This window comes from Triticum aestivum, chromosome 5D, assembly GCF_018294505.1.
Source record: "Triticum aestivum cultivar Chinese Spring chromosome 5D, IWGSC CS RefSeq v2.1, whole genome shotgun sequence".
Lineage (NCBI taxonomy): Eukaryota > Viridiplantae > Streptophyta > Magnoliopsida > Poales > Poaceae > Triticum > Triticum aestivum.
The window spans coordinates 181,814,608-181,838,811 of NC_057808.1; the positions used below are offsets into that span (position 1 = coordinate 181,814,608).

Sequence of the window (24,204 nt, forward strand, 5' to 3'; positions counted from 1 at the left end):
ATATATTGCCATGCAACTTACCACCGTTCCGTTTACTATGACACGCTCCATCATTGTCATATTGCTTCGCATGATCATGTAGTTGACATTGTATTTGTGGCAAAGCCACCGTTCATAATTCTTTCATACATGTCACTCTTGATTCATTGCATATCCCGGTACACCGCCTGAGGCATTCACATAGTCATATTTTGTTCTAAGTATTGAGTTGTAATTGTTGAGTTGTAAGTAAAAGTGTGATGATCATAATATTTTAGAGCATTGTCCCATGTGAGGAAAGGATGATGGAGACTATGATTCCCCCACAAGTTGGGATGAGACTCCGGACGAAATTAAAAAAAGAGGCCATAAAAAAGGAGAAAAGGCCCAAATAAAAAGAAAATGATAGAAAAAGAGAGAAGGGACAATGTTACTATCCTTTTACCACACTTGTGCCTCAAAGTAGCACCATTATCTTCATGATAGAGAGTCTCCTATGATATCACTTTCATATACTAGTGGGAATTTTTCATTATAGAACTTGGCTTGTATATCCCAATGATGGGGTTCCTCAAAATGCCCTAGGTCTTCGTGAGAAAGCAAGTTGGATGCACACCCACTTAGTTTCTTTTGTTGAGCTTACATATACTTATAGCTCTAGTGCATCCGTTGCATGGCAATCCCTACTCACTCACATTAATATCTGTTGATGGGCATCTCCATAGCCCGTTAATACGCCTAGTTGATGTGAGACTATCTTCTCCTTTTTGTCTTCTCCACAACCACCATTCTATTCCACATATAGTGCTATGTCCATGGCTCATGCTCATGTATTGCGTGAAGATTCAAAAAAGATTGAGAACGTCAAAAGTATGAAACAATTGCTTGGCTTGTCATCGGGGTTATGCATGATTTAAATATTTTGTGTGATGAAGATAGAGCATAGCCAGACTATATGATTTTGTAGGGATAACTTTCTTTGGCCATGTTATTTTGAGAAGACATAATTGCTTAGTTAGTATGCTTGAAGTATTATTATTTTTATGTCAATATTAAACTTTTGTCTTGAATCTTTCGGATCTGAATATTCATACCACAATTAAGAAGAATTACATTGAAATTATGCCAAGTAGCATTCCACATCAAAAAATCTGTTTTTATCATTTACCTACTCGAGCATGAGCAGGAATTAGGCCAGCCGGCCATCAGAAGGCGGCGCTTCATCTTGATGTCCTGAGGGGCACAGCCGGCCCCGATGTCTTCAAAGGTTCAGGGACTCGGGTTAGGCTACCCGTGGCCCATTACTCCGACAGTAGTCCCTAAAGCTGGTGAGGCGCCGCGGCTGAGGAGCCGAGGAGCCTCAACAGTTTCCTTCCCCGGGTGCTCTTGACGAAAGCTTCATCCGACTACCGGCATGCCGCCTGGAGGGAGTCGTCCACGTCTAGACGGATTTGTCTGAAACTTTGAACGCAACGGCGGGAACTAGGTGGCGTGCTAGCTAAGCCTCCCGGCCCGCCGCCCGTTCTGGGCATGCCACGTGGCGCTAGCCAGCCGGGCCAGCCTGCTAGCCCACGCGCGCGATGGGACGCGACAGCAGGCTGGGCCTGCCACTACCGGTACGAGAAAATTGCACTTCACGGCACGGCAAAAAAAAGAGCTTCGCTCGGTTGGCCCTCCTAGGCTTCCGCCTACTTTCTCTTCTCTTAAGTCTACAACAAGTGGGAGAGGCAGGATTCGAACCTACGTAGAAAACCTTCAACAGATTTACAGTCTATCGCTTTTGACCGCTCGGCCACTCTCCCCTTCCCGGGGATACGCCCTCCTCAAACAAAGGGTTCCTGAATAAGAAGGATGGCGGCCTTCGTTCTTAAGTTAAGAAGAGCAGATCGAACTATTAGATTTGCTAGCGTTCCGGGAGAATAAATAAGGTCATTTAGTAAGTTCATAACAATTTATGTAAAGCAAGGGGCAAAGCTTCTACGACAGCATCCCCTTCGGCACGCGAGCGGATCCGCTGCGGTTGAAGCGGCCGGTTGAGCTTCTTCGCGGAGTTACTGCGTGCAGTAACTCACGCGATAAATGTGGGGATGTGGGGTCGCGGGCATAGTTAATCCCACGATCCCACGCCCCACCCCCTCGGCTTCATAGCCCACCGGCTATAAGTAGGGGGGAGGGGGAGCGGCGGAGCACGCGCGCCCTCCTATCCCCTTCTCGTCTCCTTCTCGTCACCTTCTTCCTCCTCTCGCCGCAGTGCCCCCGAGCCACGCCGGCGTACTGCCGCGGCTCGTCTCCGTCGAGTTTTCCGCTCCGAGCCCTCTTGGCCCTGCTCCGATCCCTAGTTCCCCGCCGCACCATTTTCCTCGTCGAGCTCTTCATGGCGCGCGAGCGGGGAGGAGACTGGGACGGGTCGAATTTCAACGAGGACCACATCGCCTTTCTTCGCGACACACGGCGCCTTCCCGGCACGGGCTTTGCGAAGGTGCGTGTGCCTCCTGTGGGGGAGATTTTGCTGGCGCCGGTGGAGGGCGAGCGGGTCGTCTTCCGCTCGCACTTCATCCGTGGCTTCGGCCTGCCGGCAAGCGGTTTCCTCCGCTCGTTCCTCGAGTTCTATCATCTCCAACTGCATCACATCACGCCCAACACGGTGATGCTTCTGTCCGCCTTCGTCACGATGTCCGAAGGCTACCTCGGCATCCTCCCCACCATCGAGTTGTGGGGAGCATTCTTTTACACCAAACTGGGCACCTCCGCTAAGGAGAAGGCAGCCCAGTGTGGTGCCTTCATCGCGGTGCGCCGGCCGTCGCCGAAGAATGTCTTCCCCGCCATCAAGCTGCCACAGTCGGTCAAGGTGTGGCAGCAATCTTACTTCTACAAGGAGAACGTTGACCCGGCCGTTGACTTCATCAACCTGCCGGCCTATGAAGCCGGCCCACCGGCTGAGCCTCGGGCCAACTGGGGCTACAAGCTGAAGCCCGTGTCAGCAGACGGCGCCGCCGCCATCAACCGACTCCGGGTGCTGACCGAAGCCGAAGGCCTCAAGGCGTCCAACTTGCTGGTCGCCTTTGTCGCGCGCCGGGTTCTCCCGCTCCAAGGCCGGCCTCACTTGATCAGTCGGATGAGCGGGCATCGCGACCCGTGCCGGCTGAGCACCAAGGAGATGTCGGCTGCTGATGTGGCGAACTTGGTGAACGAGATCTCCGACCTCAAGCTGGAGGGGTCCTGGCAGTTCGGCAAGCAGCCGTACTCCCACGCGGACCCGCTGCCAGCCGTAAGTTCTTCAATATTTTCTCCCTTCAGAACTTCATCTTGATTCTGTCTTGTTGTATCGAACAGTCGGCCTCTTGCTTTTTGAAACAGATCTATATGTCTGAGGCGACGGTCGCCATTGTGGGGGCGGGTGGCCCCTACGAACCGGACCGAGCTGTGAGCGACGTGGACGACCCCGACTTGGGGGCGGCCTCCTTGGAAGATGACGCCACAGGCGGCGTCTACAGAGCAAGCGGCTCCGAAGAAGGGGGCGGCGTCAAGACGTGGCCGGACGACTTCGAGGAGGAGGAGGACGAGCCGCGCCCTTCATGAGGCGCCGGCAAGGCGGACGTGGGCCCCTCCGCCGAGCTGATTGCTCGAGGTGGCACGCGAAAGCGTAAACAGGGCGCCGCCTTGTTCGGCAGTGCGCCGAAAGAAGGCCAAGAACCCGACCGCCACGATTAGGCGGAAGGAGGCCGCCACGAAGTCGGCCAAATTTCAGAAGCTTCCGAAGGCGCCTCCCATGGTGTCGGCGTAAGTATCTTTTTCTTGTGCTTTTCTTTCTTGTCGATTCTTTCTGAGCTTCCTTTCTTCGTCTTTCTTGACTTAGGGCTCCGCTCTCTCTTGAGAAGTCGGCCGCCGCCTCCGTCATTGGGTCGGCAGAGGCCTCCACCACAAGCCGGCGAATCGATCCCGCAGCCGACCTCCAAGAGGCGTGAGAACGGAACGCGCGTGAAGCACGTGAGGAGTAGGAGGCCGCCCTCTTGGAGAAGGAGGAGGCAGACAAGGTGGAGGCCGCCGCGCTGAAGAAACTGGCAAAGGCCGAGGCTGACGCCGCCGCGAAGAAACGTCTTGAAGAAGCCGTGCACCGTCAGTCGGCGCTATTTGTCGTCCCCCGGAACTCCGCGCCGCCACCACCAAAATTTGTGGAGCCGACTGGGGGAGCCGGCGACGAGCACCCGATCATGGAGAGGGAAGGCGGCGATGTCATCATGCCAGACGTAGTCATGCCTCCGCCACCGCCGTCCAAAGTAGCACGGGACAAGCGGCCGGCTGACCCGCCGGTGCCACCAGCCGGAGACAAGATGGTGACGGGCCCGACTCCTGGGGCCCTCACACCAAGGCGCCGTCGCTTTGCGAAGGCAGCCTCAGCGCCACGACCGCTGGAAGCCAGCGCCGCGAGCTCATCAATCCCAGACGCCGAAGCGACCAGTGCAGCGCCCGCTGAATGGGTGCGTGGAGGCGGGACGGGAGCCTTAAACAAGGCGATCCTAGACGTCCAGGCCCGGCTCCGAGCTGAGGCCGACGGTCTCAAGCATTGCAACAAGGTGTTCTTGGATTCGCGGGCGGCCATCCGGGTATGTTTCTCACTTCTTCGTCTTTGGTTCTTGAATTTCTCTGTGGGGGCGCGCCAGCGCACCTACTGGGTGTAGTCCCCGAGTTTCGGGCCGGCTGCTGAGCAGGCGGCTCGTAACTTTAATTGGCAAGCTCCGAGTACTAACGTTGTCTGATATCTTCATTGTAGGATTATCATAACCTCCGGACAGCTACCTTCAACTCCAACGTCTAAGAGCTGGAGCAGCGGACCGCCGACTTGTCAGAAAGCCGGAGTAAGTCTTTGTTTTCTTTCTCTGCGGGGGCGCGCTGGCGCACCCGCGGGCTGTAGTCCCCAATTCGGGCCGACTGCTGAGTAGTCGGGCTGGATCTCCCCGGCGACTGTACTTTTTCTCTGTTGGTTGCTGATGTCTTTCTCTTTCTCCGCTCTTGCAGAGGCCAATGCTACTTTGCAGCAGCAGCTTGGCAAAGCCAACACCGCGTTGCGCGCCAAGGAGGCGGAGCGCAACGAGCTGGCCCAAGAGCGTGACCGGCTGGCCAAGCAGCTGACGGAGCAAGCGGAGCTTCTCCAGAAGGCCCGGAAGGAGGCGGAGGTAAAAGAGTCCAATCTCCTCGCCGAATTCGAGACCGAACGCTCCGCCTGGACTGACAAGGAGGCATTGCTGACTGCCGGCTTCGGTAAAATTGAAGACGTGGTTGACGGTAAGCTTCCTTCTTTTTTCTTTCTTAGGGCTGCGGGCTGCTGATCAGGCCGGCTTCCGACCTCTGACTTTTTGCTTCTAACTTTGGCTCTTTGCTTTCTGTTTGAGCAGACTTCTTCCCTGGTCACTCTAGGCGCTGCCAATCAGGCCATCGAGGCTGATTACGAAGGGAGGAGGGCGGAAGGTGCGCAGATTGCTGTGAACGCCCCTCGGACCCTTAGCGAACAGCTTCTTAGCATCCAGGCCCGTCTTCGGCCGGCTCATCGGATGCTGCACCATCTTCAGCGCGTCGGCGCCCAGGCGATCTCCGCCCTATGGCCAGACATGCCGGCTTCGCGCACTCCCAGTCGGACTGCCAACTGGCTGGAGGTGGCGGCCGACCGTCTTGAGGCTTTGAAGGGTTCCTCGGCGCGGGCTGGAGCACGCCGGGCCTTGGAGTTTGTCATGGCATGGTACCCTGGGCTAAACCTAGCCCAGTTGGCCACGTTCCGGCAGGAGGCCCAGGAGGAGCTGGTGGTGGTGTAGCAGGATCTTGTCAAGCGTGCCGCGGCGATCGCCGAGTACACCAACACCAACATCTTCGTTCCCGATCTGGCCGAGAACTCGGAGGACGACGAGGACTCGGCCGAGGTGATCGACTCCAGCGATGAGGGAGAAGGCGAGGAGGACGAGGAAACTGAAGAGGAAGGGCCAGAGGTTGAAGCGGACGGCCAGCCTCAGCTCGACCGCGCCTCCAACAACGAGCCTCGCACGAGCGAGCCGACTGCTGCTAAAGGCGACCAAACGGAGACTGACCAGCCGGCCACTCCACCAACCGGCACCACCGACTCCATCATTCCGCCGGATCCGTCTGCTGCTCCTAGGATGCCAATTTATCTTTTGTTTGCCTGCTTATCAGTCTCGACAAACTTTGTTAATCTTCGTGCAATTCCACCCGCAGGGTGTATTTCAAACTTCTGTTGAATGCTAGCCAAGGGCCTTTTGATATGTAAATATTTTTGCCGAGTTCTATCTTTCCTTGATTTCTGCTCCTTGGCTTTTTTTCCTTTACCGCCCTCCCTGGGCTGTCGTCTTGTCAGCCAAACAGCCGCTCTGCGGACTGCGGCTGGATCAAGTACTTGGCTGCTATGGGAGGGTAAGTACTTAGCGGAGTAGAGAATTTAGCAAATTAAGTAGAAGCCGGCCGGCCGGCTGCTCAGCAGTTGGTCGGCGAGGCGGGAAGCCGGCTTGAACTATGTATGTGCTTTTGGGTCCTTAGCCATTTTTCATGTGGACACCCTTTCTGCCTTTGACTCCTGCCTACCGGACAGCCGCTCTGCGAGCTGCGGCTATGGCAGGAGAGGGCTTAGGTGCGAAGACATTACTTGTCCGGCTGCAGGAAGCACTACATAGTACAAGGCGGCGAGCCCCCGGGCCGACTGGTCGAACCCGGTGCCAGGCGGAATAATGAAATACACATTCATAGGCATAATACTTATCATATAGATAAAAGAGGGAAGTCCCCCAGCTCTTCTCGGGGGATCCGTAGTCTTCGTACTTAATACAAAAGGTAGCATGGTACATACTGCATCAACTGTAAAATCTTCGATGGAGGTTTGCATTCCATGGCCGCTCCGTCTCCTTGCCGGAGTCGTCTCTTTTGCATGCTGGAGGCTTCTGAGCATCGATCAGGTAGTAGGAGTCATTGCCCAACACCTTGCTGATGATGAAGGGGCCCTCCCAAGGTGTCGAGAGCTTGTGCTGGTCGGTTGTTCGCTGGATCAGCCGGAGCACAAGGTCTCCCTCTTGGAAGGATCTTGGCTTGACCTTCCGATTGTAGTATCGGCGTAGACTCTGCTGGTAGATGGTGGACCGACTGAGTGCCAACAGCCGGCCCTCTTCCAGCAGATCGACGCCGTCTTTTCGTGCCTCTCTTGCCTCCTCTTCGGTGTACATGGTGACTCGAGGGGAGTCGAATTCTATGTCTGTCGGGATGACGGCTTCGGCTCCGTAGACGATGAAGAAGGGCATGAAGCCGGTTGACTTGTTTGGAGTTGTTTGCAGGCTCCAGAGGACGGCTGGCAGTTCGTCGAGCCAACAGCCGGCCGAACGCTCCAGAGGCTCGACCCGTCGGGGCTTGATGCCGGACAAAATGAGGCCGTTTGCTCGCTCCACATGGCCGTTTGACTGCGGATGGGCAACGGACGCTAAGCCCAGTCGGATGCCCTACGTCGCGCAGAAATGAGCCAAGGCGCCTTTGGCAAAGTTCGTGCCATTGTCGGTGATGATGCTGTGTGGTATGCCATACCGGATGGTGATGTCAGAGATGAAAGTCACCACAGTTGGGCCATTCAACTTCTTAATTGGTTTTTCCTCTATCCACTTGGTGAACTTGTCCACCGCGAAAAGCAGGTGAGTCATGCCGCTGCGTGCTGTCTTGAATGGTCCCACCATGTCCAGCCCCCAGACAGCAAAGGGCCATGCAATGGGGATGGTCTTGAGTGCAGAAGTTGGCTGATGTGGCTTGGAGCGGAACTTCTGGCACCCTTTGCATTTCTGGAACAAGTCTTTGGCGTCTTCTAGAGTAGTCGGCCAGAAAAAACCATGGCGGAAAGCTTTGGCAACGAGTGCTCTTGAAGCTGCGTGGTGACCACACTCGCCTTGTTGGATATCTTTGAGGATTGCTTGGCCTTGCTCCGGCTCCACGCAGCGCTGGTACACACTAGTGACATTGCGCCTCACAAGTTCTCTGTTGACAATGGTGTATGCTACTGCCCGACGCTGCACTTGTCGGGCTGAGATCTCATCAGTCGGCAGCTCTTTATTCACCAGAAAGTTGAGGATGGGCTGAGCCCAGGAAGGTGCTGCTATTTCTTCGACTGGCAGAACTGCAACTTGTACGAGGGCGGTTGGGCCGGGAGGCGGCGGGCTGGAGTCGGCTGCCGCTTGCTGAGTCGGTGAAGTCCCCGGGCCGACTGCCGCAGTCCCCGGGCTGGGTTCTGAAGTCCCTGGGCCGGGTGCGACTGCTGCAGTCCCCGAGCCGCCAGCCAACCTTCCCGTGCCGACTACTGGGGTCCTCAAGTTGGATCCGACTGCTTCAGGAGGACCCGACACGAAGATGGAGTCTGATTCTGGCGACGGCTTGACAGACGGCTTGAGGAGGCGTTGCAGGGTGACACCGGCTGGTATTTCTTGTCGGGTAGTACCAATTCGTGCCAAAGCATCGGCTTGCTCATTGTCATTTCTTGGCACATGGAGGAACTCGCACCCTTCAAAGTATCCACTGAGTTGCTGTACGAGGAAGCGGTAGCTCGCCATATTTGCATCCTTGGCGTCCCAGTCGCCTGACGACTGCTGGCTCCCAAACTGGTGCGCATCTTGGAACCATCAAAGTGCATTCGCCAATGAGTGGAGTCTGGAGCTAGCGGCAGGTATTGGGTCTCGGCCCAGTCGACGTGGAAGTCGGCCAGTGCTTGTGACTTGATGGCGGTGCGAGGCTGGTAGTAGATGGTGTAGGGGGCCAAATCTATGGCCCATTTGGCCACTAGGCTTGAAGCATCTCGGCTTCCAATGATCTCGGCAAGTGGAGCAGTGCAGACCACGGTGATTGGGTGTTCTTGAAAGTATGGCTTCAGCTTCTTGGTGGCGAAGTGCACGATGTAACACATCTTCTGATAGTGGGGGTAATTTTGCTTGGAGGCGGACAACACTTTGCTCAGGTAATACACCGGCCTCTGGATTGGTAGTGCCTTGCCGTCTTCCTTGCGCTCCACAACTATGACTGTGCTGCCCACCCGGCTGGTGGCGGTGATGTAAAGAAGCATGGGCTCTTTAGCAGTCGGAGCCGCCAGGACAGGCGGAGTGGTCAACATCTTTTTGAGCTGGAGAAAAGCTTCATCCGCCTTGTCGTTCCACTCGAAAAAAGTGGTCTTCTTCATCAGCTGGTACAGGGGAAGAGCCTTCTCGCCCAGCCGACTGATGAAACGGCTGATGGATGCCAAGCAGCCGGTAAACTTTTGCACGTCTAGCAGTCGAGTGGGCACCTCCATCCTCTCGATGGTCTTGATCTTCACAGGGTTGCATTCTATGCCGCGCTCTGAGACCAGGAAGCCAAGAAGCTGGCCAGCTGGTACTCCAAAGACACATTTCTCCGGGTTGAGCTTGATCTGAAAATGGCGCAAGTTTTCAAAGGTCTCCTTGAGGTCTTCTAGCAGCATTCCACGCTTCTCCGTCTTCACCACAACATCGTCCACATAGACATGGGCGTTTCTGCCGAGTTGCTTGAGGAGACACTTCTACATGCAACGTTGAAATGTGGCGCCGACATTTCTCAAGCCGAACGTCATGGTCAGGTAGCAGAAGGCTCCGAATGGCGTGATGAAGGCGGTCTTCAGCCTGTCGGCCGGGTTCAGCTTGATCTGATGATACCCTGGGTATGCATCCAAAAAGCTTAACAGCTCGCATTCGGCTGTGGAGTCAATCACTTGGTCGATTCTTGGCAAAGCAAATGGGTCTTTGGGGCAAGCTTTGTTGAGGCTGGTATAATCAATACACATACGCCAGTGCTTATTCTTCTTCAGTACAAGGACTGGGTTGGCTAACCATTCGGGAAAGAACACCTCCATGATGAAGCCGGCTGCTAGAAGCCAGGCTATCTCTTCTCCAACAACTCTTCTCTTCTCTTCTGACAGGCGGCACAAGGGCTGCCTGACTGGCTTGGCATCAGGTCGGACATGTAGCTTGTGCTCGGCGAAATCCGTCAGAACACCCGGCATGTCCTTGGGAGACCATGCAAAGATGTCCCGATTCTCACGGAGGAAATTGACAAGCTCGCTTTCCTATTTGCTGCCAAGGTTCGCACCTATGACAGTGTGCCTCTCCGGGTGCTCCGGGTCCAAAGGTATCTTCTTCGTTTCTTTCGCCGGCTTGAACGAGCCCTCGGCTTCCGACTCCTTGGGGTTGGGTGACATTTTCGGCTGCTTGCCTGCCATCGCCACAACCCGGTCAAGGAGTCGCTTCTCAGCCGCGATCACGAGGGACTCGGCTAGCCGGCTGCTGTCTGTTGTGTAGGCGGACGACTTCTTGTAGTCCCCTGCTATGGTCAGGATTCCCTTGGAGCTCGACATCTTCATCTTAAGGTAAGCATAGTTGGGGACCGCCATGAACTTGGCCAGAGCAGGCCGACCAAGTAGCACATGATAGGGGCTCTCAAGGTCCACCACCTCAAACCATACTAGTTCTTGGCGAAAGTGATGTTTGTCTCCTAAGAGGACATCTATCTGGGTCTTGCGGATTGGAGAGCATGAAAGGCCAGGAACTATGCCATGGAATACAGTCCGACTGGGCTGGAGCTGTCTCTGCTTGATTCCCAACTTCTCCATAGTATCTTTGTACAGGATGTTGATGTTGTTGCCGCCATCTATCAGAACTCGGGAGAAGCGAGCATCCCGCCGCTCCGTGGCGAAGGTGGCATCCAACACCAGAGCATAAGAACCGGGAGAAGGCATCACCTCCGGGTGGTCAGCTCTGCTCCAGCCGATAGGCTTTTCAGACCAATGCATGAACTCGGGGGTCTCTGATGCCACTGCATTTACTTCTTGTTGCCGCTACCGTCTGCTGTGCTTATCGTCGGCCACGCTAGTGAACATGACATAAGCTCCATGCTCTTCAGGATATTCATCTTGTATTGCGCCGACTGGCCGAACCGCCGGCTGCTGGGGAGGAGGAGGCGGCGGGCCGGCAGGCGGAGGAGGCTGGAGTCCGTCGCCCTTGGCGATCCTGGTGAGCCAGTGGCATTTCCGAGTGGTGTGGTTGGACGGCTTCGCGCGCTGTGGAACTTGCAGGGTGCATCTAGAGTCTGCTCGTACGAGAAGGCGGGCAACGAGTTGGGCTTGCCACCCTTCTGGCGTTTGGGAGGAGGCTGCCCTTCCGGCTGCTAGTCTTCAACTGTCGCCACCTGCTGGCTTGTGGAAGCCGGCTGCGTGGCCTTGCGCTTATGGTTATTCTGTTGCTGACGCCGACTGGTGTCACCAGCCGGGGTCCGAGGAGCTTGAGGGGCCATCTTGCCCGATGCGTTAACTTGGATCTCCGCCTTCATGGAGGAGTCGGCCGTGGCGTACTTGTCTGCTATGATCAGTAGTTCGTCGACGATCGTCGGCTCGTCGCAGAGAAGCTTGTGCTTGAGGAGGGTGCCCTATCGGCACCCGGCGGTGAAGTACTCGATGGCTTGAACGTCGTGCGCGCCCTCGCAAGAGTTGCGCAGCTCGGCCCAACGCGTGAGGTAATCGCGAGTTAATTCGTTGGGGCCTTGGACGCACCAGGAGAGCTGGCGAGGCTTGGGCGGCCGCTTGTAGGTGCTGGCGAAGTTGCGAATGAAGGCTTCAGTGAAATCGACCCAGCTGCTGATGCTGCGGGGCTTCAGGCTGTTCAGCCATGTCCGGGCCGTGCCCTGGAGCATGAGCGAAACGTACTTCACGGTAACGCGCTTGTTGCCGTTGGCGATGCTGACGGCTGTGGAATAGTCTACCAGCCAGTCCTCCGGCTTCACAGAGCCGGTGTACTTGGGCATATCTCTCGGGAGCGTGAACCCTTTGGTGAAGGGCTCATCTCAGATGCGGGGGCCAAAACAAGGTGGACCCAACTCGTCTTCTTCTTCTAGTGCTAGGGATCGGTTGAGGCGGTCGATCCGGTGGCGGGCGTCGTTCTCTCCGACTCCTTCTCGGCGACCAAGGCGGTCACCGAGCGTCGGACGGTCAGCAGGCGGTGGTGAAATGCGCCTCTCCCTGTGGGGAGGGGGAGGCGGACAGTCGTCTCGTCGCTGCACTGCTCTTGGGCAGCCGTCTTGGTCGCGCTCGATGGTGATGCGAGTCCGGCTGTGGCTGGCAGCCGGCTCCTTGTCTCTTCTATTGCGGACGCCACTAGTCGGTGTCCGAGATGTCGTGCCTTGCTCTCGGCAGGGAGGCGGGTCGTCGTTTCGCCGGTTGGGCGCCTCAGTGCGGCAGCCGGCTTCGTGCTGCTCGGCAGCCGCGTCAAGGAGCTGCTGGACGCGCTCTGTCATGTGTCGACGCTCATCGCCCTCGAGCTTGTCTAGCTCGTCTGCTGCCGCCTGGGCAGCTCGTATGTTCTCCGCGGGTGTGGCGTAGACAGGGCGATCTGCCCCGAACATGCTGGCAATAGCTGCGCCACGCTGCCGGATCATACCAATGCAGCTAGGCCCACTAGGAGCCACTGTGTCGCCGACGGCACGGTCCATCTCACGCTGGTAGGCCTCCGAAAGGGGTCTCATGCTGGCCAGCCTGTTGGCGCTTTTGACGAGCTGGACGCGGCGTGCTTCCAGTGTCTCGGCGTCGGCGTCTTCAGGAATGGGTGCAGTCAGGTCTTGCAGCGCCGCCTGCAGCGGATCCTGGCCACCTCCGCCAGAGTGCTCGCCGTGGCTGATGACGAGCACCTCCGTGACGGTGCTGTCGCCGCTGTCCGCGCAAGGAAGCGGTTCGTCGTAGACCACCACGTTGGTGGGGAATGCGTCAAGCGACGCCGTGTCGGAGTCGACAAGCATCGGGTCGGTGGAGCCAACCGACTGCAAGTTCACAGCGGGATCGTTGGCGACGTGGAGCTGATCGAGGAGGCTCACGAGGCGGCTCTCGGGGCCTTCCGTGCCCGCATCGGATGCGGGCTCGCCGGAGAGGCAGATCTCGCCAACAAGATCGGCGAGGCAGCTCACTGCGCAAACGACCTTCGCGCCACGCAGCGCGTCGGCGCAGACGCCATCTGGCATGTCGGGCTGGCTGCGCTTGCCAGCAAGGAACAAGGTTCCCGTCCAGAACATGTCTCTAGACGATGGTGCACCTCGCCCCACGGTGGGCGCCAAATGTCGGGGGTTGGGTGTGACATATGCCAAAGGATGGCTTATCATGGTGGGAGCGAGTAGAACGTCGCCGGTGCCCGGAAGCGGGATCAGGCGTAGACACGAATGCCGCGTACTTTACCCAGGTTCGGGGCTCTCCTAGGAGATAACACCCCTAGTCCTGCTCTGCGGGGTCTCCGCATGATCACTAAGGCACTAGTGGATACAATGGTGCTCCTCGAGCTGTATGTTAGAGGTAGAAGAAGGCAGGCACGCTCTCTCCTTCCTCTAGGTATGAGTCTAGTTCTAACAAGTTGGGAACCCTTTGCATGGGTGCCCTGGGGGTTTATATAGGCCTACCCCCAGGGGTACAATAGTAATCTGGCCGGGTGTAGGACCCGCCTGTCAGTGTCTCTGGTCGCCGGCTTCTCTGCCGGCTGCTGGGGCCCGCCGCCTGGCGGGCCCGCCGACTGGTCTGGTATGGAGCCGACAGGCCGCTCCCGCCGCTTGCGGGTCTTGCCGGCTGCTGGTTACTGTAGCCGTGATGCTAATGACGTGTACTTGGTCAGGGAAGCATGGCTACAGTCTCGCCGACTGGTGGGAGATCACTGTAGCCACTCCCTGTCTCATCAGGTTAATGGTGCACGGACAACGAGGAAGGAGGGGGCCGCCTGCTGGAGGCCAGCCTTCCTCGGGTCCGACTGGTCAGGCCTCCGCCGTCCTCCGGGCTCTCGCTGCCCGGTAGGGCCCACCGCCTGCGGGCCATACCGACAGGTCGTCGTGGGAACATGGCTCCGCCTGCCAGCAGTGACATCAGGGGTGGAGTGGCAACAGTGCCGCGCCGGGCGGAGATCTCCGCCTGTACGGAGCACTGTGGCCACACCCGGCTCTGGATACGGGGGCGGTGGGCTACACTGTAGCCTCACCCTGTCTTGTCTTCTTAATGGGGGCGCAGACTCTGAGGGCGTCGTGGGCCGCCTGCTAGGAGCCGGCCTCTCTGGAGGCCGCCTACAAGGAGTCGGCTCGTCTTGGTGCCGCCTTCTAGAGCTTAGCCGCCTTCTGGCAGCCAGCCGCTTGGGCCAGCCGGCCATCAGAAGGCGGCGCTTCATCTTGATGTCCTGAAGGGCGCAGCCGGCCCCGATGTCTTGAAAGGTTCAGGGACTCGGGTTAGGCTACCCGTGGCCCATTACTCCGACACTACTATCAAAGTCAAGATTAAAAATTATGAGTGTTTTTCTTTTGTGATTTGGGTGCTAGTGTTTCCACAATTTCGAAATATTTATGTGATGTGCTTGGTATTACCGATATTGAAGAATGTTCTCTTAGTTACTTGGCGGATTCTACTATTAAAAAGCCTTTGGGAAGAATTAATGATGTTGAAAGTGTGTTATATGGACTAGAGGGGGCGAATAGGTTATTTTTACAAATTCATCATTGAGGAAATACTACATGAGGAATTTGCTAAGTGACGGAATACAAGCAGCATATAGAGTACTCAGGTGCATGCATAACAAGACAGTAGCATAGTCATCATGATGAAATGAAACATACACACAACACAAATAGGATGTAAACATGATAAGCACGCAGAAGACAAGATGACTGAAGAAATAGGATTGAGGAAATTGAGAAAGTCTTCAGTCAAAGTCTTCAAATAGTAACGGTCAATTTCATCAACACAGAAACAAGGAAATGAAAGGGTTGAGGAAATAGAACCAGTATCTTGGTGAAGATAGTGATTTGGTAGACCAGTTCCAACTTCTATGACAATTGTATGTCTGGTTGGAGCAGCTATGTATTTAAACCAAAGGACACACAGTCCTTACCGTATTCTCCTTGAGCTAAGGTCACACAGACCTAGCTCAATCACTCGTGGTAAGTCTTGAGATGACTTCCAAAACTTCACAGACATGGTCACTCAGTGACCCACAATTCCTCTTGGATGCTCTAGACCTTGATGCCTAACCGTCTGGAAGATGCAGTCTTCAAAGGTAACAAGCATTGGTTCCACACAGGATCAATCACTTTGGGTTGTAGGTGTTGGGGTTTTGGGTTTTTCCTCACTGATGATTTTCACTCAAATTCCTCGGAGGATGGGATGCTCTAACTAACAAGTGTCGGTTGCTCTTTGAGCATCCAACCACCTAGTGGTTGAGGGGGCGTCTATTTATAGCTAGGGAGCAACCCGCATGATAAGACATAAATGCCCTTAATGATATGACCGTATGTGGATAAGATATTTGGGACAGCTAGCGCGAAGCACAACAACGGTTGGAAATTTGAGCTCTCAAATTCCTCAGGGCTATCATGTTCCTCACTGTAGGCAATCCGCACTGGCGAATTCCTAACTCCTCAGTCAGAACAAATTCCTCAGAGACCAGAAGATCTTCGTCTCTGTCATTGAAGAAATTGACTGAACTGTATAAGATTTCCAAAGGGTTCACTTGAAGGATTGGGTATGTGTAGGCTTCCAGATGAGCATCACTTGGAAATTTTTCCTTAGTATTACCTCGACCCCCTTTAACAATACGGTGTTTCCTATGACTCAAGAAAGGAAAATGAAACTACGAAAACAAAAGTCTTCACGCTTCATAATCCTCGCATCAATATCAATATCTTCAAGGTCATACCAATTTCCTCATTTTCAAAGTATTCAAGAGAACCAAACTCTTCAGATGAAGACATTCAGTTTTAGGGGTCGACTTTCTTCGGAATTATCAAACTCCCCAGACTTATAAAACCTGTGTATAGTCATAAACACATTAGTCCCTTAACCTATAAGTCTTCAATACACCGAAATCACTAAGGGGCACTAGATGCACTTATAATCTCCCCCTTTTTGGTGATAAACATATGAAGTGTATATACTGATTTTTGAGGAATTTGATTACAAGATATAAAAGAACTCCCCCTGAAGATGTGCATATTGAGGAATTTTCTTTGGACTGCAAATGCACATGGCAGGATAAAATCTTGGAGATCTCCCCTTATATCTTGTAATCCATTCACGCATTTAACATTAATATGAAGAATTTGAAATGCATGATGGAAAAATGGTGTCTGACGAAATTCAGCATGTGTGCATTAAGGTACTTGAGGAAATAAACATGTAGAAAGCAGTTCAAAAGTATCAGACCACCATCAGACTTAAGTTTACAACTCAACAAACAAACACTTTAGAAGAGCGAGAGTTGTAACTTAAAGAGAAAAACGGCCCATATATAGAGACCCACTTGAAGACTAACTCAAATTACTCCCCCTTTGTCATCAAATGATCAAAAGGGATGAAACTTGAGGACTAACGCCCCTGAAGAATATCATCATGAGGTTGATGGAGGAGCGCCAGCGTTGTCGGGGTCGTTTGTTGGAGTAGGGCATGTCGTAGTGTCGTCGAGATCCTCGGCTTCATCTGTCCCACACGATGAAGAATATGAAATTGTAACCAACCGAGGAACTTTGACCTTCTTATATTCCTTCAAAGGAGGATGAGACCAGTCAAAGTTCTGCTAAAATTCCATCTGCTTGAGGTCTTCATCACTGTAAAGATGAGAAAGTACAGCCCAAGTGTGATCGATGATTTCATGCACATAATAGTGATTATTCTTCATAGTTTTATGAGTAACAGTCATGTTCTGAAGAATTGAGCCAAATTGATGCTTGACCTACTTTCCGGTGAAGACTTAGAAGAAGCTCACGATCAATCATCACAGGTGGGGCAGTGGCTTGAGGATTTTGCTCATTGGCTTTAGCAGTAGAATCTTGAGTTGCAGGGTCATCATTGGTGGAGTAAGATGCAGCTCTACGAAGTTGACCATCCAATGGACGTGTGCCTTCATCAATAATAGCAGCTTTGCCTTTTCATCAACTAAGGAAATAGTCCTTTTGAGGACTTCAATAGGAGGCAGAAAGCTTGAGGTGATTCTGAAAGTTTGCCTTGTAAGGAATTGAAGGTCGGGTTCTAATAAACCTCATAATCCAAGGAGCATAGGGCTTCAATTCAAACGGCGATAGTGCAACATTAGCCAAAGTCCTCCTGAAGAAATCGTGATAGTTAATGGGAATCCCATGAATGATGTTGAACAACAGATTCTTCATGATGCCAACAATTTCTTCTTCTTTAGAATTGTGGCCTTTAATTGGACTGAGGTTTTGGTCAATATGCTATATATGGTCCTTCGCACATACAACAAATCTTTCATGAGGAAAGTGGTTCTTGGAGCTTGGCCTGGCCGCAAAGGCTTCATCAACACTTGCATGAGATGATTTTGAAGTTCAGGTCTTCATAGATCAGTCTTGCACCTTCTGCAGGAGGACTAACTGGGATGGCATGAAGCAATTCAAAGGCCGGAGCTTTGTAGTGAGTGTTTTCAGTCATCCAGTCTAACACCCATGAGTTGACATCTAAGACATTTCCAGTGAGATGTAGGGTTGCATAGAACTAAATAATTAGCTCTTCATTCGAGTCACATATATCAGCACAGAAAGTGAGGAGTCCAGGTTTGTCAAGAACATTCAAAACTGGTTGAAAGCATGGAATGGACTCCATATCCACATGAGGAATTTGACGGTGCTGGAAGACCTTGTCCTTGTCAAACAGAATAGATGCATAGAAATTCATCTGGCTTGCAGTCTAGGACCTCTTGCACCTTAGTCTTGCTGAGTTATAAGGATTTTCATCAGTGAAGAAATGATGCTCAATGAATAAATCAACATTCTTGAATTTTGGCATCTTTGTGCCAGACTGAGGATTTTGAGGCTTGGGCTGAAGATTTGCAGTAGTAGGCCTCACAACCTCTTGAGTCACAACTTCTGGTATTACAGACTAAGGAATGGAAGCAGCAGTTTCCTCAGCAGCCTGGTTCTCCATTTCTTCAGCTGATGCAGCTGCAATTTCTCCAAGAATGGACTGGAGAGAAGTTTGACGTCCTTCAGACCCTGTCTATATTTCTTCAGTCTTCACAAGGGACCGAGGAGTTTGACAGAGAGGTGTGGCGATTGGCAAATTGGGGTGAATATTTTCCCAATAATCATCATTCAGCACTGGGGTTGTAGAGCCAATGTCGACATCTTCGTCAATTTCTTCAACACCCATCTCTTCAGCAGTGAACTGAGGCATAGGCGATGATACTAGTAGAGTGGAAACATAGTCTTCCACTTCAATTTCTTCATCAAACTACTCTGAGGAAGCAGCAGAAAGATTTTCTTCATCAATGTCATCATTAGGAATGACATGTTCTTCACCAAACGGAACTAGTTCCTTTGATCGCACAATTGAGATTGGAACAGCATCATTTGGTTCACTGAAAGAGCTCGTCAAAGTCCTCACTTTCTTGGGAGCTGAGGACTCTGCAGAGGTTGATGCTTTCCTTTTCTTCGTGGCTTCCTTCTCCGTGGCCTTCGTTTTCTTCACTTCTGATGCAGAAGGAAGTGTGGTTTTCTTCACCTTTGAAGATGTTGCAGGAGGAGCAGATGAAGGTGGAGCATTTTCTTTAGGAACAACTCATGTAGTCGCCCTGGCATTCTCAGTTTCTTCAGGCGCAGCAAATTCTTTAGCTGGTCTAGGTTGTTCTTCAGGCGCAACATTGATGGTTGCCCTGTCAGTTTCTTCAGGAGATGGAATTTCTTCAGCAACCCTGGTACTTTCTTCAGCAGCCTGAATTTCTTCAGCTGCACTTGCAGTTTCTTTAGTAGGTTGAGAAGATGCTTTAGCCTGAGGAATTTGTTGTTGCAATGGTGCTCCAACATTTACCTTGAGGTTCCTAGAGAGTTTGACAAATCTGACCTTGGCACTGAGCCAATCCACATGGTATCGGTCAAATTCATCACTGAGGACCTTGATTTCCTCCTGAATTGTGACAAGTTCTTCAGGAGACAGAGTGAGGACGTTGTTCCTCAAAAATCTCTCCTTCTTGTACTGGTCCTTCTTGACTCGCCTGGCTTTCTCAAATTTCCATTTTTCCTTGCCTATGAAGGCAGCCAACATATGACTTTGACCAGGAGTCTGATTCAGGTCAGGGAGAGGAGTGTTAGGATCCTTGTGCCATAAGTCAATGAAATCAAGGATCTTCTTCGGATCCATCATTAAAGGCACAGAGCTGCCTTTGGCTCTTGCAGCCCTTTGCTGTCTGTCTCTGATGATTTCAGCAAGTTATTCATCATCAGCTTCATCATCATTAGATAGAACATGGAATGGCACTTTCTTCTTGTGAGGACTTGGCTTCTTACCACGTCCAGCAGTGGACTTGAACTTCAGCGGAGATGGGACACTTGAGGATTATGGTTGAGCTGAGGAAGTTGCAGATGCCCCTGAGGCAATAGAGAATCCAGCAATCCACTAACACATTGCAAGGTGCAGATGTGTTGAGGACTTTGTGGCAGCAATTGAGGATTTTGCAGCAACTGAGGGGATTGGCGCTGCCCTTGAGGAAGTTGCTTCAGGAATTTGCCCTGAGGGCTTTCCTGTTGAGGAACTTGGACATGAGGGCATTGAGCTTGAAGACTTTGTCTTCACGGCTGTTTTTTCAAGATGGCCTTCTTTGGCGCATTTTTACTGGTAGAGGCCTCAGCAGCAGCATCTTGAGTGTCCTCATTGAATTTCCTCACTGCTTCTGCAGCAACTTTATGTAGCTTGGCTTGGCACTTGTCCCATTTCTTCGGAAAGTCCTCACCACGCTTGATGTTGGTAGGATCAGCATGTTGGCCAGCAGCTAGCTGTGGTCTTGGGCATGGAGGATTTATAGCGAATTTCTTCATGTATTTTGGAGTAACATAGCGATATCCCTCCATTCCTTTGCCCATCTTCTTTCAATCCTCTGAATGCGTACCTTGCACTGATTCTTGTTTTCTTTTCCACAAGTTTCTTCATCTGGTGTGCAATATTCATCATAGATATCTTCAGGGATATCAAATGCGTTGATTGTCTCTGGCCTCTTTCCTCCTTGCTGAGGTCTCTTCCCATCTGCCATTTTCCTCACTTGAGGATTTTGAACTTTTATTGATTCTGAGGAATATGCAATTTTTCTTCAAGGAATGTTGCAAATGAGTTAAGTTGATGAGAACCTAGAGATTCATCAGCAGACATTTTGTACCTATGAACATAGTATAGGTGCGAAGAATTTGAAGAGGTCACATGCGTTCTCAGAATTTTTTCAAAAAGTATGAAGTTGAGGAATTTGACCATAGATGTCTTGAGGAATTTCACTAAGCATTCTTGACTTAGGTTCCAGAGTTGTACATATTATAAAATCCACATAATTGAGGAATCTTGAGGAAAATCATAGCTTAGAGAAACAAATCAAGGAAAAGAAGCATTGTTGTGTTTAAGGAGTGGACAGATGAAGAATAAACACCTTTTGAAGATTTTGTGAAAATCATAGGAATCAAAGTAGGGTAGTAAAATCAAATTTTAATTACCCTTGAAGAAGAACACGATGAACTGGGAGTTGAGATGGAGAAGTTTGGTGGTCCACATCTCCCACGCCCTAGCCCGGCGGTGGGAGACAGCTACGGCGGCGGTGGTGTGAAGATTTTTGCGGCCGGCGCGAGTACGACGGTGAGGTCGAGGTAGTGAAGCTATTCCTCACCGACGACTATGGAGTGTAGCCATGGCGCTAGGTCTGGGCTCGAGCGAGGGGAGATGTGGTTGAGCGGAGTAAATGAGGTCTGAGGAGGGTAAGGGGTATTTATAGCCGCAGTGAAAAATGGTTCGTCCGAAGATTTTGGACGAACATGCCCCTGACCCTTGCTATCCTATCGACATGTGTCACCAATGTACTGAGAGGTGGAGATCATGGGGGATAATGCATGAGTATTTTAATACATCGTGGGAAGTGGGAGCGGTTTGAGCTGTAACTACCAAAAATTCAGATATGAAACTTTTAATGTTTCGTTCGCAAATTCTTCAGCTGTCATGGACAAAGTGAAGACTTTGAACGGGTTTCAAATAGAATGCATATGAAGAATTTGTGAACGGACTGGGTTGAGTTTAGCATAGAGGGGGAAAGGGTCCGATCACATTCACTTAGAAGAAAATCAACTTGAAGAATTAGCAATAAGTGAATGCTGTTGAGGACATCAAAAACTCAATATATATATATATATATATATATATATATATATATATATATATATAGTCCATGAAGAACACCAGTCGAAAAGTTGAGGAATTTGAAAATTTGAAGAATTTGCAAAATGACGGGAAAAAACTCAAATTTCAAGATTTTCAACTTTGGTTGGTGGCGTGACCCACCATATAAGAATGATGATTTCAGACACGTAGGGCTCTGAGAATCAAATTATTCGTTAATTTCTTCACACTTAGAAGGTTGGTCTTCATTGATTGAAGAAAACGTTACTTCGTGTGTTGCACATATAAGTCATCAATTTTGCATAAGTGTTAGGATCTGTGTCCTTTCAAAGAACATTAGAAGATTCTAAGATATTTAGCTCACACCGCAACTTGCAAAATCTCTTTTCATTCAATGGCTTTGTGAAGATACCCGCTAGCTGTTCTTCATTCTTCACGTGATCGATGGAGATGTCTCCCTTCAACACATGATCTCGAAGGAAATGATGACGAATCTGGATGTGCTTAGTCTTCGAGTGCTTAACTAGGTTGTGAGCAATCTTGATGGCACTCTCATTGTGGTAGTAGAGTGTCACATTCTTCAAACTGATGCCATAGTCCTTGAGGGTTTGCTTCATCCACATCAATTGAGCATAGCAAGAACCAGCAGCAATATACTCAGCTTTTGCAGTAGACAGTGATACACAGTTCTGCTTCTTTGAGGACCAAGAAACTAAGGATCGCCCGAAGAAATGACATGTGCCTAATGTTGACTTGTGATCCACTTGATCACCAGCATAGTCAGAGTCAGAATATCCAATGATATCAAAAGTTGAGCCCTTGGGATACCATAATCCAAGTGTTGGAGTGTGAGCTAGATGTCGAGGAATATGTTTCACAGCCTTATGGTGTGATTCCTTCGGTGTAGCTTGAAAACGGGCACAGATGCAAACACTAAGCATAATATCTGACCTAGATGCACATAGATAAAATAAAGAGCCAATCATGGAGCGGCATACCTTTTGATCAAAGTCTTTACCATTTTCATCGGTGTAGAGATGGCCATTTGTGGGCATAGGGATGTTGACGCCTTTGCAATCTTGCATGCTGAATTTCCTCAGAACATCCTTGAGGTATTTCTCTTGAGATATGAAGATGCCATTGCGTTGTTGACGAATTTGGAGACCTAAAAAGAATTTCAATTCTCCCATCATAGACATTTGATATTCCTCACGCATCATGTATCCAAACTCATCACTATAATGTTCGTCAGTACAGCCAAAGATAATATCATCTACATAGATTTGGCACACGAATAATTCATCATCATAGGTTTTGGTGAAAAGAGTTGCGTCAAGTGAACCGGGTTTGAAGCCTTTCTTCATGAGTAATTCCTTCAGTGTATCATACAATGCCCAAGGGACCTGCTTGAGGCCATCGAGGGCCTTGTTGAGTCTGAAGACTTTGTCAGGATGCTAACGATCTTCAAAACATGGGGGTTGAGCAACATATACTTCTCCTCATGCTTACCATTGAGGAATGCACTTTTCATCCATTTGATATAAGATGATATTATGATGGTTAGCATAAGCAAGCAATATGCGAATATTTTCAAGTCTTGCAACAGGTGCAAAAGTTTCATCGATAAATTCCTTCAACCTGTGTGTAGCCCTGAGCTACAAGACGAGCCTTATTCCTCACCACTAGGCCATTTTCTTCTTGCTTGTCGCGGTACATCCACTTGGTACCTATTATATTATGATTGTGAGGATCTGGTCGCTTGACAAGTTCCCACACATTGTTGTGCTTGAATTGATGTAACCCTCTTGTGCATAGCTTGAATCCACTCAGACTCCAGAAATGCCTCGGCAACTTTGGTGGGCTCCGTGATAGAGACAAAAGTGAACTGCCCACAAACGTTAGACAAATGTGAAGCTTTTGAGCATGTGAGAGGACCTGGTGCATTGATGTCGTCGATGATTTTCTCAATCTACACTTCATTTGCACGAGGATGAGCAGGTTGACGACTTTGATTTGGGTTGAGCATTTTCTTCAGCGACATTCTCCTCAGGTTCACCAGCATGATTTTCTTCATGATCTGGAATAACTTCTTCAGCGGGTTCTTGAGTGGGTATGACATCCTCAGGAGACATTTCATCTAGCACAGGAGGTAGGTGCTCTCTTTGCGAGCCGTTAGTTTCATCAAACCACACATCTACAGTTTCAACAACCTTGTTGTGATAGGTGTTGAAGACTCTGTAGGTGTGCGAGTCCTTTCCATAACGAAGCATGAAACCCTCATGTGCTTTCGGTGTGAATTTAGAATTGTGATGAAGATCTCTAATCCAACATTTAGCACCGAAGACTTTGAAATAACTCACATTGGGTTTCTTGTCAGTGAGGAGTTCATATGACGTCTTCTTGAAGAATTAGTGAAGATATACCATGTTGATGATGTGACATGCAGTATCAATAGCCTCAGGCCAGAAGCAACGAGGTGTCTTGTATTCATCAAGCATAGTGTGAGCCATCTCAACAAGAGTCATGTTCTTGCGCTCCACGTCACCATTTTGCTGAGGAGTGTATGGGGCAGGTAACTCATGAGTAATACCAAGTTAATCAAGATAGTCATCAAGACCAGTGTTCTTGAACTCGGTCCCATTGTCACTCCTGATGTGCTTGATCTTCACACCGAAATTTGTTGAGGCCCTTAAGGGAAATCGTTTGAAGACTTCCTGCACTTCAGTTTTGTACATAATGATATGCACCCAGGTGTAGCAAGAATAATCATCAACAATAACAAAGCCATATAGAGATGCTGCATTTGTTAGTGTGGCATAATGAGTGGGGCCAAAGAGGTCCATGTGAAGCAATTCAAAAGGACGAGTGGTAGTCATGATAGTCTTCGAGGGATGTGATACGTCTCCAACGTATCTATAATTTATGAAGTATTCATGCTGCTATATTATCATTCTTGGATGTTTTGCAATCATTTTATAGCAACTTTATATCATTCTTTGGGACTAACCTATTGACATAGTGCCCAGTGCCAGTTA

General features: G+C 50.8%; 1 non-coding gene across 1 annotated transcript; it reads right to left on the bottom strand.

Moving 5' to 3' along the window:
- Nucleotides 1–1,698: 1,698 nt before the first annotated feature.
- On the bottom strand, nucleotides 1,699–1,781 carry TRNAY-GUA (transfer RNA tyrosine (anticodon GUA)). The gene has a single exon. It is a non-coding gene; the product is annotated as a tRNA-Tyr (tRNA).
- Nucleotides 1,782–24,204: the final 22,423 nt, after the last annotated feature.